At 44.1% G+C, this 18,566-nt stretch overlaps 1 protein-coding gene across 5 annotated transcripts in view; it reads right to left on the reverse strand.

Annotated features, from left to right (window-relative positions):
- SCMH1 (Scm polycomb group protein homolog 1) overlaps positions 1 to 8,289 on the reverse strand; it is a 189,473-nt gene extending 181,184 nt beyond the window's left edge. For 4 of the 5 annotated variants that reach the window (XM_060020371.1, XM_060020401.1, XM_060020408.1 and 1 more), the window contains exon 1: positions 8,165 to 8,210. The gene's annotated coding sequence lies outside the window, so the exon portion shown is untranslated. Of the gene's footprint in view, positions 1 to 8,164 lie in introns of all 5 variants that reach the window. The other variant, XM_060020361.1, reaches the window with a different exon arrangement.
- Positions 8,290 to 18,566: the final 10,277 nt, after the last annotated feature.

An 18,566-nucleotide genomic window follows, 5' to 3' on the forward strand; every position in this document is an offset into this window, starting at 1 on the left:
CATATATATGCTGTCTACAAGAGAACCACTTCAGACCTAGGGACACATAACAGGCTCAAAGTGAGGGGGTGGAAAAAGATATTCCATGTAAATGGAAATCAAAAGAAAGCTGGAGTAGCAATACTCATATCAGACAAATAGACTTTAATATAAAGACTGCTACAAGAGACAAAGAAGAACACTACATAATGATCAACAGATCAATCCAAGAAGAAGATATAACAATTGTAAATATATATGCACCCAACACAGGAGCACCTCAATATATTATATAAGCAAATGTTAACAGACATAAAAGGAAAGTTGACAGTAATACAATAACAGTGGGGGACTTTAACACTACACTTACATCAATGGACAGATCATCCAGACAGAAAATCAATAAGGAAACACAGGACTTAAATGACACATTAGACCAGATGGACTTAATGGATATTTATAGAGCATTCCATCCAAAAGCAGCAGAATACAGATTCTTTTCAAGTGCACATGGAACATTCTCCAGAATAGATCACATGCTGGGCCATAAAGGAAGTCTCCGTAAATTTAAGAAAACTGAAATCATATCAAGCATCTTTTACAACTACAGCTCTATGAGATTAGAAATCAACTACAAGAAAAAAAATGCAAAAAACACAAACATGTGGAGGCTAAACAATATGCTACTAAACAACCAATGGATCACTGAAGAAACCAAAGAAGAAATCAAAAAATACCTAGAGACACATGAAAATGAAAACACGACAATCCAAAGCCTATGGGACATGGCCAAAGCAGTTCTAACAGGGAAGTTTAGAGTGATACAAGCTTACCTCAGGAAATAGGAAAATCTCAAATAAAGAACCTAACCTTACACCTAAAGCAACTAGAGAAAGAAGAACAAAACGCAAAGTTAGTAGAAGGAAAGAAATCATAAAAATCAGAGCAGAAATAGATGAAATAGAGATGAAGAAAACAAAAGATCAATGAAACAAAAAGCTGGTTCTTTGAAATGATAAACAAAATTGATAAACCTTTAGCCAGACTCATCAAGAAAAACAGAGAGAGGGCCCAAACAATAAAATTAGGAATGAAAAAGGAGAAGTTACAAATGACACCACTGAAATACAAAGGACCATAAGAGACTACTACAGGAAACTATATGTCAATAAAATGGACAACCTAGAAGAAATGGACAAATTCTTAGAAAGATACAATCTCCCAAGACTGAACCAGTAAGAAATAGAAAATATGAACAGACCAGTTACAAGCATTGAAATTTAATCTGTGATTTAAAAACTCCCAAAAAACAAAAGTCCAGGACCAGATGGCTTCACAGGTGAATTCTATCTTTGTCACTGTACACAGCACAGTGTCTGTCAGTTAGCAGACATTAATAAATATTTGTTGAATGAATAAATGAAAAACTGAAAAAACACACATAAAGAAATTAGACAATGTTTTAAGCTCTTATTTTGGAATTGTGACCCTCTATGCCTATTAGGTTTTTTTTTTTTTTTTTTTTTTTTGCGGTACGTGGGCCTCTCACTGCTGCGGCCCCTCCCGCCGTGGAGCATAGGCCCCAGACATGCAGGCCCTGCGGCCACGGCCCACGGGCCCAGCCGCTCCGTGGCACGCGGGATCCCCCCGGACCGGGGCACAAACTCGCGTCCCCCGCATTGTTAGGTGGACTCTCAACCACTGCGCCACCAGGGAAGCCCGCCTATTAGGTTTTATAAACTTTTATATTTAAAGAAATAAATTTAATTTAGCTTGGAGACTTTCCGGCAGTCCCTTGAGATAACTGGAGATAAGACAGAGCACCAAAAAATCAGGACTGGAAGTCCAAAATTTTAAATCACCTAAGACAAACAGTTGTCTGCTCTCTTCTTAAATATCTCCAAGAACAAGTATGCTGGCTCTCATGTTTTCTATTATACTTTGCAGAACATAATGACTAAAACAGCCTCTAGTTCCACCATGTTTGAATGCCCCAGAGGAAAGTCTACAAAAGTGAGTGTAAAGCAATTCTACTAAATAAGAAAACACTTAGAAATGTGCCCATAATACATCAATGAGCAATAGACATAGTGATTAAAATGAATATACAATATGTATATGCTTCAATTTTAAAAGCTAACAATGGTAACAACTATAGTAAATCAGAGGGGAAAATAATGCATCAGCCTTTATATAATTTAAAATGGAAGGAAATTAATATATTACAACTTACAACAGAACCAGCAGGAGGTTCAGACAGCCCAGAGTCTTAAAAAGGAAGTCATAGAAAGCAATGAGTCATTCTGGACAAAACACAGAATCTGTAGTAAGAAGACCTGGTTTTGAGTTGTCATTCTGACATTTACTAGCTATTTGGCATTGGGCACATCATTTAATCCACCTACACCTCAGTTCCTTATCAGTAAATAGAGTTTATAATGATCTGGCATCCTCTCTAACAGGGTTATTGTATGTTTCAAATTAAGTAGAAAAATGTGTGACATACTTCAATAACATGCAATTGTAATCACCTATCCTTCTTCATCTTCCCATCTCCCCAATGGCAGCAATCTGTATAACTGTGATGTTTTTTCCAGCAGGGCTCAGTAGAGCTAGTACAGGCAAGGAGAGAGAGATTAGTTCGGGATTTTGCCCAGACAGGGACAGAAGGACAAAAGAGCAAGGGAATAAAAGATAATGATAAGAGAGTGAATGAAATAGCAAGAGACTAAGAAAATTAAGCTGGATAGGGAAGGAAGTGAAGACAGGCCTTGGTGGGGTCAAAGAAAAGATCTAGTGGATCCTCAAAGGTCAGGCAGAAGAAGAAATTTTGAACAAATCTGCATGTCTTCATTCATAATTTCAGAGGTGGGCCATCTTTGCATGAGAACAAAGCTCATGGTGTGACTAGGGGAGCTGATTAGCTAAAATGATGATCACTTCAGTTGAAGAGGTCAATGTGTTGAAGAAACGATCATCCATGTGAGTACTGAAGCCACTCAGGGTAAGGCCAAAAATTGAGATGGAAAGGAAGACTGTGTGTGCTAAGTCCTAAATGATAGAGAAGATCTATTATATAAGAAGACAAGAGTGGTATAGCCCTTGTGCCAGAGAGCACAGGGATTTTAAGAAGGCAGAGAAGCAGCGGTCTGGAAATGTATGAAAAAGTGGTGCATAAAAAATTACAGTCATCATTATCTCTCTCCTTTTGCAAGGAGTGGTCTGGGAGAATGAGCTGCACCCGTTCAGAAGGGCTAGATTAAGCGATCGTACTCTCCTGGCTTCCATTTAAGGCCAGAACACACATTAAAACATCCCATAAAATGGTTAACAGTGTAGAAAACAGGAGTTTCAGAGCACAAGTGGAAAGGTTTGAAAGGGAGCAAAATAGCAGGATTGGGAGAGAGGAAGAGGAAGCCAAGTCAGCACAGGAATAACAGTACAGAAGAAAGACATATGATTGGAGGAGCTGGGACAAAGGTAACAGAGGATAAGACTTGCTGGGTTTATATGGCCAAAGGTTATCAAAATAATTAGTTCTAGCAGTTCCCTGATAGCTAGGGAGTTAGCACTAAGGCCTTGACAATGGTTTGGTTAAATTCCCTCATTTACAGATTGCAGGGGGTGGGGGCAACATCTGAGTATCTAGTATGTACTTATTCACATTATGTAAAGTGTTAAGCCCTACACCCACACCTTTCCTCATTTTATAAATGAGGGAACTGAGGATCACAGAAGCAAAGTGACCAGCCCTGGGTTGTATTATTAATATTCAGTGACACTGAGGACCCAGGCTTATTTTTCAAATCTAAATCAGTATGGCAGTATAAGAAAGAATTTGAAATGAGAACATCTTTAGTCACTTTCTACCAGTGAGATCTTGTATGTTTTTTTAACTCCACTAAGCCTATCTACCAAACAAGGTTATTGCAAAAGATTAAGCTACAGCTACAAAATAAATCCTAGTAGTTATTTTTTTAACTGAAAGCTGGTCTACATAGGAACTTATTTTCAAATGTGAATTTACTTGGTTTATTTCAAACACAAATCCAAAGTGTCTAAATTAATGCCTATAGATTTTACAGATAGGAAACTGAGGTAGAAAGGGAGGATGTACAATCTCTGGCTCCCTCATATATCTAGAATCAAGTCCAAACTCCAAAGTTTCAGGTCTTTAATACTATGGCCCCAGCCCACCTCTCTAGTGGGCTTACTGACTTACACAAATACAATACTTGACCTCTGGCAACTATCAATTTTTAAAAACATATCCTATAATTTCCCCATTTTGGAGCTCCACCTAAATTATTTAATCTATTTAAATTTGTTCTCCAAGGCTCAAATAAAATTCATCTTGAGTGTAAAGCCTAACCTTGTTCCAACTGTTGAGAAATGATGGCTCCATCCTCTGAACTCCTATATCACTTTGCTTTACCTCCCTTAGAGTACTTATTGCCTTACAATTTAGGTAAGCATGAAAAAATTTCATTTCTGCCATCAGAGCTTAAGTCCCTTAAAGGTAGTTGGAAGAGAATTAACATTTACTTTGCATCTCTGAAGTGCCAATTGCTTCTCTAGTGTGTATACACATACACACACACACACACACACACACACACACATTATTTCATGTAACCTCTGTGACACCCCATGAAGTGGAAATCTATTTTTTACACATAAGGACACTGAAAGTTACAGAGGTTAAACAATTTGCTTACAGTCCTAAGGCTAGCAAGTGACATAGCCTAGATTTGAATCCATCTTTCTAACCCAAAGCCTAGGCTCTTGCCACTATACTCTTCCCAGAAACCATGAGTATATCCTCACTACTGATTGTTTCCTATCTATCCACTGACCATCAGGGAAAAAAAAACCTCCATGGACTTCATCATTAAGTATCAGCAGAAAGGATTTGATATAGGATATCTGCCCTCCTACTTTCCAAGAGTTAGAATAGATTCTTCAGAGCCAACAGAATGACTAATATGAGACCTGAATAAAGATGAAGAGATCAGAATCCTGCTTCTAGGAAGGAAAAGTCAAAAACCATTACTTCTCCATTCTTGTGTTTAAAAATTCCTCCTCCTCTGAGGTTTCCACCACCTGGCTGTATCACTCCTTACCCCTCCTCCTCATCTGTCATCTACCACCCTCCCGATTAATCCCCTATATTCACTGCACCTGGGTCACAATCCCTCTCTTCCCTGCATCCTAGCATCCTAAATCATTTCACTATCCATGCAGAAGACTCGTTCAATACAATAGCCTCACAGCTCCTTGTCATACTCAGCTTCACCCGACCTTCACCTCTGCTGTACTTCAGCAACTCACACACAGAGACCTAGCTGTCACCTAGAAGAGCTCCACATCAGACAATTTAACTCTAATATTCCACTTTCTGACCACAACCTTTTTTTTCTATCTTACTTCTACATTTGCTCATTGACCTAACTCAAGAAATCACAGAAACTCTAAGTCCCAAACTGAAATCATTATCCAGTGTTTCCTGTCTCAGTTAATGTCACCATCATCCCCCTAGTCACCCAAACCAAAAACATGAGCATCACCCTGGACTCCTCACCCTCTGATCTACACACGCAATCAATCATAAAGCCTCACAGATTCTCTCAACTTCATCCCTCTCTCCTCATCCCTATAACCACATTTAAAAAATGTTATTTAAGCATATCTATAAAAACCTTTCAGTGATAAAAAAAAGTCACCTATTGAATTCATTTCAAGATACTTACGCATACAGGGTCTACCATGACATGGCCTCGGACTGTATTTCTGGCCTCACAACTTACCACTTACATCTTCATCATTATTTCTTAGCAGTCCCAAACTGCTTGTGGTTTTCTAGGCAAGCCATTCCTTTTCTCACACTGATGCCTTTACTCAAGCTATTCTCTCTGTTTGAAGCACATTTTTTACTCATCTTTGCCTGACTTACTTCTACGTACCATTTAAGACTTGGGTCAGGTGTCATGTCTTCCTCAAGCCTTCCCTCAAGTCCCGGACTAGTCTAAGCACCCTCGCCTTGATGCAACCACAGCATCACAGGCATAGCTCTCACCTTTTATTCTGAGATGACCTATTTCAGCATCTAATTTACCAACTTCACAAGGACTGGAAATGTATCTTATTCATCTCTGTCTACCCAGCTAAACATAGTACATAGCATAGTGCCTGACACATAATAGACACATTAAGTATAGAGTAAATGTTAGAAGATGTTGAGATTACATTTTCAGTGGGATATTCACACCAGTGCTTTCTCACAGAGTTTTTTAGTATTTCCTACCATTAACTCCAAGTCCTTTGAAGGGAAGGAACCAGAGCTTTTCCTGAGTCTGCACAGTTCTGTAAAGAATGATGCTATACAAAGTTTTACCCAACAAACATAACAGAAATCAAAACTTGACGTGTGCTAGAAACTTCAAAACCACTGACCAAGTGAAAAAAATGAAGATATAAGAATAAAGATAAAGAACTAATTCTGACCGCTGTGTTGTCTATGTTATGTGCTTGTCTATGTTATAAAAACAGTGAAATTTTGCTTAGAATATAAACAGCGTCCTGGATACAAGAGCTTGGCACTTTATCTACAAGGTCATCACATCTCTGCTAAGCTTAAAAAATTACTAACCTGCAGGGTTGCTTAGGCAGGGGTTTAAGTTGTTGGTAAAGACACTACTTAAAAACTTAACCCCACAAACCAAGGCTCAGTGATAAAAAGGCAAATAAAAAATAATGCTGGTATATGAGCAACAACAAAAAAATGTTCTTTTCATAGTAATTTTGGGCCTTGTGTTGGCAGTTAGAAAGAGAGCAAAGAGTTCAATGTAATAAAGCATTTCCCTCTCCAACTAAATATTAAATTGCAGTCTGGCATCAAACTAGGGATGCCAGACTCAATTCTTTCCCAGCGTAAAAAATAATAAGCTCTTCTATTTGCATGGTGCATTCCAATCGATATACATTTGCTCATTTGATAAAGTGTTTATAGACATTTTAAAAAATGAGGGAAACCCCCAAATTTTCCACAAAATAATAACTCTTTTAGTTGGTTTAAACAAACAGTACTAGATTTTTTTTTTTTTTTAAGTTCAAAACACGGCACAGAAGTGAGAAACGGAATAGAGTACTTTATATTTAAGCAGGTCAATCCTTGGGGCCGAAAGAGCTTCTTGCAGAAACTTAATAGGTTTTGGGTTTCCTTGGGAAGAGATCGGTTTCCCATCACTGGAGGCGATGTTCAGACTTGTCAAATTATTAGGGTAGAATTCGGGATTTTCAAAGCTACTTTGGTATGGGATGAGGGAAAGGGACCCTGGATGACTTTTAAATTCCCTTCCAGTCTGGAGATGTTTTGGGGTTCACTTATCTCCAGGAAACCCCTTTTCATTCCTCCGGGGCTGGCCCACAGCTGTGCCCACGTGTCCAGCCCTCCTGGCCGCTGGCTCACCTCGGTGCCCAGCGGCTCCCGCCCCCGTCGGAGGTTGGAAACCTGCTTTCCGCGCCCGTTTCCGGCGGCACACGTGAGTTGTCTCGGCGCAGCTCCAGCCGCCGGAGCCAGCCCGGAGGACCGCTGCTGACAGCTCCCCGCCCTTCGCGCCCCCGACCCTCAGATGAGCCACGCTGTCCGCCGACCTCGGTCCTCGCCCGCCCCGAACCGGATCCGGCCGGCGAGGATCCACAGGCATCTCTCAGCTCTCCTGTCCGAGCCGACTGACAGCCCCTCCGACTCCCGGCCCTCGGCCCAAAGCCAACATTCTCGGGCCGACCCAGCCCCGCCGGCCAGAACAGAGAGACCGCCGTTCGGACCGCCCGCGATGCGGACCCTCCAGAGGTCCCCGTGTCCTTGAGTTTCCCTCGCGGGGCCCCCGGGGCGCCTCTACTGAGTCAGGGCCGCGGGCCGGACACTGGGCCCCGCTGGCCCGGCCGCGGAAGCAGAACGAGCCGCCGGAGCTCCGGGCCCAAGAACACGGCGGGGGACGGCCGCGCTCGGACCCCAGACAGGCCGACCGGCCGGGACACACAGACGGACAGTCGGGCCCGAGGGGCGGGGGCAGCGGCCGGGCCGGTCCTGGCGCCTCCTTCTCACCCGGGGCGGCCCCTGGCGGCCCAGCCCCTCAGGGCGCGGGCTTTCCGGGAGAGCGGAGGCGGCCGCCGAGGCGCTTACCTGCGGGCGCAGCGACGACGCGGAGCGGCTCACTCCCTGCCCGCCGCCATGTTTCCGCTGCGCAGCGAGCTAGGGAGGACGCGCGGAGGGGGCGGGCGGGGGCGGCTCCGGAGAGCAGCGGCTGCCGGCCGGCCGGCGGGCTGGCGCGCGGCTGGGGGCTCGACCGAGGCGGCGGCGGCGTTGGCTGAGGCGGGGGCGGGGCGCGGGCTTCCCGGCCCCGCCCCCCCGGGCCTCAGGCCGCAGGGTGGCGAGCGCCTCGGCAGTTGGGCCCGCGCGGGGGGGCGGTGCCGGGAGGGCGCCGCCGAGCGCCCAGGCCCCGCTAGCCTCCGCTGCCTCCCGCCTCCTGCCTTCGACCCCGGGGTCCAGACCCGCGTCCCCACCGGCCCTATGCGCCGCTTCTCACGGGTGGGTAAACTGAGGTCTGGAGAGGGCTCGGGTACTTGGGTTCGAGTCCCGCTGTCGCCGCTCCGAGCCCGCGCGTGGGCGGATGGGGGAGATGGCGGACCCAAGAGGTGTCAGGTCAGGTTGGCTGACGCGCGGCGCCGCCTCGGGCGAAGAGCGGCGCTCCGGGGCTCGAATCCCTGCCCTGCTAGGAGTGATGGATGACCTTGAGCGAGTTACCTTGTATTTCTACCCCAGGACCCTCACCTCTAACGGGATAGCATTCAATCCAGAGGGTTGGTGTGAGGATAAATAAGTTAATGCTTGTGAAGCCCACGGAACAGTGCTGGAGACCTAGTAAGTAAATGCGTAGGAAATAGAAGCTCCCGCGGTCCCTTCATTGGTTCATCCATCCATTCAGCAACTACTTACGCATTGAGCCCCTCCATGTGCCTGGAGACAGGCTCATTCTGGTAGTGAACACTCTTTGCTACACTCCTATGATTAAACGCCGCGTCCACCTGGATCATCCCTATTTTAGCAGGGAGGAAACTGAAGCTCAGGGAGGTGAAGCTACTTGTCCAAGGTCACCCAGCCAGTAAATGAGTGGAGATTCATCTCCAACCTGACTTCAAAGCCTGTGCTCTGCCAGCAGGGAGTTATCAGCTGTTTGGATGGGTCAAAGGAGGCTCCCTGAGAGTTAAACACTTTCAGGTTGGCTCTTGAAAGAGTCTGCAAGGAGGAAGCTCATTTCAGGCAGAGGGACGGATGTGTGCAAGGGCATAAAGACATATGATAGCAGATGGCTGGTTGGTGTGACTGGCAGGGTGGGAGTATGAGAGACAGTGTGAATGTGGTGATGACGGTGCTGAAGCTAGACAGGGAAAGGAAGCCAGAACATGGAAGGAGGTCTTTGTGTGCCTAGAATGACATTTAATGTCCTTGTATGTCTACCTTAGAATTTATTTTGTAGGCCAGTGGTTTTCATAGTATGGTTTTGGGACTCCTGGGTGTCCCTGAGATCCTTTCAGGGGTCAGAGAGCTCAAAATTATTTTCATAATAATGCTAAATGCGATTTGCTTTTTTTTACTCTGATGAGCATACAGTGAAGTTTTCCATAGACTATAGGACAAATGATATTTCAACGCATTAAATGCGGGTACAGATTTGAAAATGCAGCTGTCTTCTTTAAGCCAGGTGTTAAAGAGATTTGTACAAATGTAAGACACCGCTTTTCTCATTAATATTTTGTCTTAGAAATAGTAGACATTTTTCACTAAAAATGTGTTTATATTAACAGGTAATGGATTTCTTGTAATTTTAAATGAATTAATAAAATTTTAGAAATTTCTCAGTTTTAATTCCTAATATGGTAAGTATTGTTAGAAGTAACAAATGGCACATTAAAAAGCTCTTCGAGGTCCTCAGTAATATTTAAGAGTGGGAAGGGGTCCTGAGCCCAAAAGGTTTATGAATGCCTGCTATAGGCAGAAAGAAGCTATTGAAGTTTTAAGTAGGGGAGTGACTTAATCAGACTTTCATTTCAGAAAGAGTTTTCAAGACCCAAGGCCAGCCTTGAGGGATAAGTTCACAAGGCATGGGCATTCTAGGCAGAAGGATAGAAACAGGGAAGTGCAGGGCTGGTAAGCAACAGAGCTAGGACCCAGATGACTCTGGTCTTTTTATTCCTCATTTGGTATCACTTTACCACCTGACAAGCGACAGGATGAGTGTTTTATTCCTTCATTTCCATTGGGTGCTGTGTAGTGAGGCTTTTGCTCGCATTTGCTGTGGACGTTAGCACCCTTTCTGACCCCAGCACACTGCTACCTCTCCTCATTGCCCATTTTCTGAGAAGCAGTCCAGTGAGGAAAGCAGATGAGAGGAAAAGAGGAGGTTACCAATGCTAGTGTGAGTAGGCGTGGGAATCCTGGCAGAGGGTTCTCCAGAGCTACACAGCCCGGGTTATCCTTCACATACTTCTAGGGCTCACAAGTGAGAGGGAAAACAATTGTATCAAACCTCTGCTGTCAGGAAAGCCGCTTTTGAAGAGAAGTTCCCCAGAGTGCTGAGAGTCTGTTCCTTTAACATTAAAAAAAAAAGTATCCATATCAGATAAAAATCTTTTAAAGGTATTTTATAAACTTCCTAGCCATCCTTATTTAAGAAACAGAAGTAAACTTAGTATTTTCTTGATTTATTATAAACATGAATTGGTAGCAATCGGGCTTTATTATTAAGCAATCCTCTTGGACTATTGAGTTAAGGACTCTTCCACCTTAACAAATGGCCCCAGAATGCTGTGCTTTTGGGGCTCTCATGGTGCTTCCACAAAGGTTCTGGTTTTCAGCTGCCACTTCTCCTGCTGTCATTATGCCTATCCCTTTTATACCTGCTTCTAATTTGCTAAAGCTGAGAAGGTACATAATCTAAGCTTACTGGAGTTGCATCAAATAGTCAGCCTCTAAGCAAGGGTCTGAGCGACTGTCCTGGGATGAAGCACTGGAAAGGGCAGCTGCAAAGTCAGTAGAGGGGTGGTTGATGATGAGCTGTGGAGTTAGCCTAAATTCCCCTGGTTTCAGTTTCTTCCTCTATAAAATGGGGATAGTCACATACCTATCATATTGAGTTGTTAAAAGGATTAACCCAAAGCATTTAGTCTATATCATCAGCTCTGTCTACAGACCTATTTATTCTTAGCTCCGGTTCCATTAGACAATTCCTGTGGAGTCCTCAAACTCTGTGGGTTAAAGACCAAAATCATGATTCTCCATGCTAAACCTTCTCTTTCTATCTGTTCCCCATTTCAACAATGGCGCCACCATACTTCCGGTCACCCAGTCTTAAAATCATGGTAGTGCTTCTTAAAATTCCTCCCTGTCCTCCACATACAGTCAGTTGCCAAAGCACACTGCCTTTTCCCTAGTCAACGTCCTATTTCCTAGGCTATTGGGGATGTAACCTAACTCTTGACTCTCTTCTCTCAACTTGTCTTCCACAGCTGCCAGATCCTGGAAGCATCCTGTCAGTCCCCAGTTCATAAAACTTACTAAGTCCTTAGTGCCTACAGGACAAAGTCTAAACTTGTTACCCTTGTGTTCAAGGCTCTTTATGATCTGGCCACAGCCTTCCTTTCTAAATTTATTTCTCTCTCTTCTTTATTTACCCTTTGATTCGTGTGTAGTTTTCTACATTTGCCCTTTGCTTTCCTTTTCTACATATGCCCTTTGCTACTCTAGGCTTTTTTATATACTGCTCTATGTTCTAGAATGCCTTGCTCTCCACTTCTGTATGTCTAAACCGTAACAATCTTTTAAAACTCTGATTTAATGCTGCCTTTCCAAAGCCTCATATGATCATCCAGCTTGAATAATAAAAACCAACATTTATGTAATGCTAAGTAAGAACCAGGAACTCTTCTGGGTGCTTTATGGGCACTATCTTATTTAATGTTTATGACAATTTAATTTCCACAACAAACCTATGCAGTATTATTATGACCTGCATTTTACAGATGAGAAAACTGAGGAACAGGGAGGTAAAGCAACTTGTCTAAGGTCACAGAGCTAGTAAATGGTGGAGCCAGAATGGGAATCCAGGCAGCCCGGCTCCACAGCCCACTTTCTCAACACTATGCCAATGTGAAGTGAGCTCTCCTGCCTCACTCGTATTGGCTCTCACGGTAGGCCACGCAAACCTCTCTTAGGACCTTGGTCACTTTCTGCCTCCTTATTGGTTAACACGCCTTATCTTGTCTACTTACATAGTAGATTTTTTGAGAGTAGATCAGTGTCTGATCTACAGTAGTATCTACTGAATTTCTTGAACCTGGTAAATATTTAGTAAATTCATTTTTTATGAATGTGAAGTCAACAGAACACTATAGCAATAAAAATGAATGATCTAGAGCAGAATTGACAAACAATGGTCCTTGGGCTAAATCTGGCCTGACTTCCTTCAGGCCAAGAGCTAGGAATGATTTGTTTTGTTTTGTTTTGGACATTTTTTAAATGGTTGAAAAAAATCAAAAGAAGAATATATCATGACATGTGAAACTTACATGAAAATGAAGGTTTATTGGAATCCAGTCAGGCTTTCTGTGGCTGCTTTTGTGCCACAGTAGGCCTTCTACCTGTGTAGGTCAGGCCTACACAGTAGGCCTGACCTGTAAAGCCTGCAATATTTACTCTCTGGCCATTTCTAGAAAAAATTGCCAACCCCTGATCTAGAGCTACATGTAATAACATGAAAATGTCTTTAAAACGGCACTGAACAAAAAAAGGATAAGCAGTATGATGTTACTTATATAAAGTTTAAAAATAAGCAAAACAGTACCATTTTTTTAGGGACACACATACCCATGCAGTAAAAGTGTAAAGACATGCGTGGAAACAGTAAACAATAAATTCAGGGGAGAGGTTATCTCTAGGGTTTGGGGTGGGCATGCCATTGCGGGAGGAGTACACAGGGAATTTTAACTGTCTGTAAGCAAGGTGGAGAGTACACAGCATTCCTTGTGTTAAAGCATTAAAACATAACATAAACGTAACAACAACATAAAAATGTTTCATAAGAAATGAATAAATGAGGCTCAAGGACTTTTTAACTTCTATTTTGGCTGGTTGAAAATATGTTTGGCTTTCACCTATAGCTAAGGTGTTACAGTGACGTATAAATGTGAAGACCCCTGTTGAGATGGTGTGGCGTGAGTATAGGTATGATTTAGAACTGACTCTCAAGTCACACAGAGATCCCTGATTAATGATCCTCTGGGAACAATGCTCCTTGAAGTCCACCTAAGACAAGTCTGGGAGAAGGTCCCATCCCCACAAGGCTGGGGCCTCAGCTGGGGCAGCTAGGGCTAGGTGGCTTGCTTTGTCTCTGGAACAGACCTTGGAGTGCTAGACTGAAGGGGAGCCTCCTCTTTTTGTCTGGGCATTGGTCTCAGTATCAGTCTCCCCATCTTTGGGAGGAGAGAATGGACAGAGTGTATCCAGATCCTGATCTACATCCAGGTGCTCATTTGCATCCCTGTGTCTCATTTAAACACTCATTTGATGGAATTTTAGGGAGTACCTGTCTTGTGAATAGCCTTCAGGCTACAAGGATAACTAGATGCAGCCTGAACCAAGGAGCCCACAGTTGGGGAAACTAGTTTGTAAACAATGAATGAAAGGAGAGTGTTGTAAGTGCCTATTGCTTCACAATGAGTTACCACAAATTTAACAATTTAAAACAACAGTCATTGATTAGCTCACAGTTCTGTAGGTTAGAAGTCTGGCATGGTGTGGCTGGGTTCTCTGCTTAGGGTATCTCATGGCTGAAATCAAAATGCCAGCCAGCCATCTTCTTAGCCAGAGGCTTGATTAGGGAAAGGTCCTCTCTAAGCTCCTTCAGCTTCTTGGCAGAATTTGTTTCTCTGTGGTCACAGGGCTGAGATCCCCACTGTCTTGCTAGCTGTTAACTGGGGACCACTCTCAGGTCCTTGCCATCTCATTGACAGAGAGCCTCTCTCATATCTAATTGAAGAAGAGAATTCTTCAAATCTCTCCTTCTTCAACCAGAGAAAACTCTCAGCTTTTAAACGATTTGTAATTAGGTCAGGTCCATCCAGAAAATCTCCCTACTTAAGGGCAACTGTGACATATAACCTAATCACTGGAGTAAAATTCATCCTCTTTACGGTCGCAGGGATTAAGCAGGACGAATACACGAGGGGACCAGGAATCTTAGGGTCCATCTTAAAATTCTGCCTCCTATACCCAGTGAGAAATGTTCTCTTAAACGTTTCTCTGTGAACTCCCCTGGCAGTTTGTAACTCCTTCTTAGCAAGATATGTATTGTATCACCATTATTAGGACACATTTAAAAACACCTTTCCTAGGATGAAAACTTCTTGAGATCAGAAACCTTGTTCACACCTGTAGCTCTAATACCTCAGACGAGGCTTTGCATGAAGGAGAGATTCCTACATGTTTGCTGAAAAAATTAAAAGTGTACATATTATCTTTTGGATCCCTGCTTCTTTTTTAGAGCCAGATCAAAACTCCTTCTGACACTTCTCAAGAAGGATTAATAGCTTCCTCCTCTGTGCTGTCACTTGGTAACATCTCTGTATGAAGTGTGTCACCTTGAAGTATCTTTTAAGTTAGACAGTAGTTTTCTTGAAGGTAGTACCTCACTTGTATTCCACTTAGTATCCCAGAGCACAGCACATCATAGATTTCATTAATTGCTTGATGTTTGAAATTTTTAAAAGGAGATGTAAGGGGTTTAAAAACCCAGAGGCAGATGGAGAGTGGATTTGGGCTATGACCAGACCCTTGGAAAAGAGTCACAGCTGGTGGTAAGCCAAGAAGTACAGAGGCAATGGACAGGGAAGAAAACAGGCAAATCAGGATGTAATATTTTTTTAAGAAGGGATACTAGAAAACCCCAGGTCCGCTGTTTTATATATCACATTAAGGAATAAACCTGCAGAGCCCTCCGTAAAGGAGCGCAAGAAGGAGCAATTATTCCAGGATTGACAATCGAGGGAGCAGTGCTCTACTTTTACCATGTTGCTGGGTGGACAGTGACCCCGAGGGAGAGTTGTTGAGTGAAGAGGAAAAACGGCCTCTGGTGCTTAAAGAAAGTGGGGATGGTGGTAATGGGGGGAGGCACTGAAAAATGAGTGAGCTCTTAGCCTCCTCCTTGATTTGGATGTTTTCCCTTTCACATCTTCTCCTGGTTGTCGGCCTTTTGTGACTCCTTTTTTGCTTCAGGGCTGCCTAAGATCATTAAATGGGCAGTTTAAACAGATTTCATCTGGTTGCTAAGTTTGGGATCAGAAGAACGGTTAGACATTTTCTGACTGATTCATCGGGAGTCCTGAACCTTCTGGAAGCAATTAGGAGGATGGGATAACAAGGTCCACTGCTGGAACTAGAGGTGGGCTTGATACCACTGAAGCACATGCCTGAGTGTAGGGGAATAATGCTGGAGAAGCAAAGGATGACAGAAGGACCCCAGTTCTCCTTAAATGATGGTCTAAGGACAGGTTCATTTAGACTATGCCTCTGATTGCTTTGCTCACAGCCCATGTGTTTACTGGCTGGCTGGCCAGCTACTGAGTGCTCCCTGTGCAAGACCCTTGGGAGCGACCCCAACATGGCACAGCACTTCCCCTCAAGGAGCTTACAGTCCCATGAGGAAGAGTATTATAATACAAGGCAGGAAGTTATAAGTGCCTTGAGGGAAATGCAATCAAAATGATGCAGTGTTTGGAAGAGATTCAGTTTCATAGAGAAGGAGGACTTCAATGATGGGTAGGGAAAATTGGAGGCAGCAGAGGGAGTATTAGGGGAATGGGGCATTGTATGGAGAAGGTATAATGAGCTAGGGACAGAAGACTGAAGGGCACATTTAAGAAACGGCAAGTAGTTTTGTGTGGCTGGAGCCAAGGGTCCATATTGGGGAGATATAGTCAATAAACTGGACAGAGGGAATGAGGGTTAGCTATGGCGAGTCTCAGCTATCAGCTAAGAATCCTGAGAGTGGGTTGGGTAGGGTGAGCAGAGGATGTGCAGGGACGGAGGGGTGGAGAGGGCAGAGGGTGGCGGGGATGGTGTGGGAGGGGGCAGGTGGAGGCAGCAGAAGTACAGTTTTTGGTTGCCTTTGTCAGGCTCTTGCTGTTTCTTTTGCCTGGAATACCTCTGCTCAGCCTCCTCTGACATTCTGTGTGCCCTGTGGCCCATCACAAAGCCATCTCTTCCAGTAAGCCTTGCTTTGACCCTCCAAGCTGGCTGTGATCTCTCCCAACTCTGAGCTTCCCACAGCTCACCATCTGACCCTTTCCACAGACCTTTGTCACAGCCCACCCTGCCGGACAGCTATTTTAATCTGTATCTTTTATTTTTTTTAAGATTTTTTTTTAAAAAAATTATTTATTTTATTTTTGGCTGCATTGGGTCTTTGTTGCTGTGCGCAAGCTTTTCTCTGGTTGCGGTGAGCAGGGGCTACTCTTCGTTGTGGTGCACGGGCTTCTCATTGCGGTGGCTTCTCTTGTTGCGGAGCATGGGCTCTAGGTGCGCGGGCTTCAGTAGTTGTGGCACAGGGGCTTAGTAGTTGTGGCTTGCGGGCTCTAGAGCGCAGGCTCAATAGCTCAGTAGTTGTGGCTCACGGGCTTAGTTGCTCCGCAGCACGTGGGATCTTCCCGGACCAGGGCTCAAACCCGTGTCCCCTGCATTGGCAGGCGGATTCTGAACCACTGTGCCACTAGGGGAGCCCTAATCTGTATTTTTTTGTATCCTACACACATTATATACTTGGTAAATGTTTTTAAGTCTGATAGAATTCACTTCCTCTTGAGTATTCAGACTGTAACTCGCCACTCAGGCCAGAGGCTGAGATTAGACAGGACCTTGGAATTCATGTTGACCTCATTTTACTAGTGAGGCCCAGAGAGGTACAGTACAAGGTCGCACAGTGAGTTAGTGATCTGAAACAATGTATGTGAAGGTTTTTTGTTGTGTGGGTCCTACCACACAACAGACAGTTAGTACTTTTGTCTATCTCTCCGCCTCTAGAGCTTTAATCAAACACCAAACTGCTTGTAATTCTTCCCATCCTTTATGGGAACTTTATGCTGTTTCTTGCATTTGAGGTTCTGCTTATACCTTCTACTTTTTCTTCTTCCTTTGTCTCTTCTTCCCACCTTCCCCAGGTTAACTCCTACTCATCAATTAAGATCACTCTGCGCAGGAAGCTTCCTCGGATCCCTTCTCTTCCATCCTCACCGCAGAATGGGCTAAATGCCTCTCGCCTTGCCCTCCCAGCAGCCTGGAGAGCATTGCCCTTGCTCGACTGCATATGTATCCTTTGTGTCTGTGTCTGCCACTGGATGATAAGCTCAGAAGGTTGGAACTCTCCCTGTGTTCTTTAGTACAACGGTCCCCAACCTTTTTGGCACCAGGGACTGGTTTCGTGGAAGAACAGTTCTTCCACGGACAGGGACAGGGGATGGTTCAGGCGGTAATGCGAGCGATGGGGAGCGGCAGATGAAGCTTCGCTCACTTGCCCGCTGCTCACCTCCTGCTGTGCGGCCCGCACACCAGGGCGTTGGGGACCCCTGCTTTAGGACACACCCAGCTCCTCATACCATACCTGGAACACAGCAGCGCTCAGTAGATCTTTATGGAATGAATGTGCACAGTGGGGCCCTTCCAGGCCCAGGCCCCAGACTGGAGACAGGCTCCTCATCATCTCCTCTGTAACTCACAGGGCCCCAACTAGACTGGCTGCTCAGATTCTGATGGTGCAAGGGCTTTGCAGAGGAATGCTGAACCTCAAATCTCACTGTTTATCTAAGACACTTCTGCTCTTGTTCCTCTTGTAAAATACCAAATAAAAATAGTTCCAGGAAGCTATGTGGCTGAGAAATGCCAGGCTCTGTCTGAGCTCCTAGATAAAGGCTGTTATTTTTAGGAAGTTGGTCATTAATCCAACCTGCCTTTTCTCTGTGCTTTGGTTCCACACCCTTCTATAGGCACTGATTCTTTTTGTCCTCAGTTGCCCTTAAACCCGGTAACTGGAAAAAAAATTAACTTGACAGCAGTTGTTGTAAAAATGATCTAAAGGTATCAGTTGGCCACAAGCTCACTTTGCGCTCTGGGCTTGTGACTTTAAACTTAATCTTGAAGTGCTTTACCAGATGGCTGGTATCCTCATCTAAAAGATGAGAGAAATAATACCTACCTTACCAGATTATTGCAAGAGTGAAAGAAAATAAGATAGACAGAGGCTCCTGGCACACAGCAATGGTTAAAGAAATGCTACATCTAAGTCAGAGGTTGTGGCCCTCTTACTGTGTTCTGCTGTGGTCAGACTTCATCTGGGCTGTTAAGTTTTGTCGGTGGAACTCATATTTTACAAGAGTGATGTTGACAAGTTGTCACCCAGAAAGAAGCAAATGACCAAGATGATAAAACTCTGGAAAACAGACTTTATAAGAAACAGCTGAAGGAGTTGGGAATACTTAGC

Source organism: Delphinus delphis, chromosome 1 (genome assembly GCF_949987515.2).
Source record: "Delphinus delphis chromosome 1, mDelDel1.2, whole genome shotgun sequence".
Classification (NCBI taxonomy): Eukaryota; Metazoa; Chordata; class Mammalia; order Artiodactyla; family Delphinidae; genus Delphinus; species Delphinus delphis.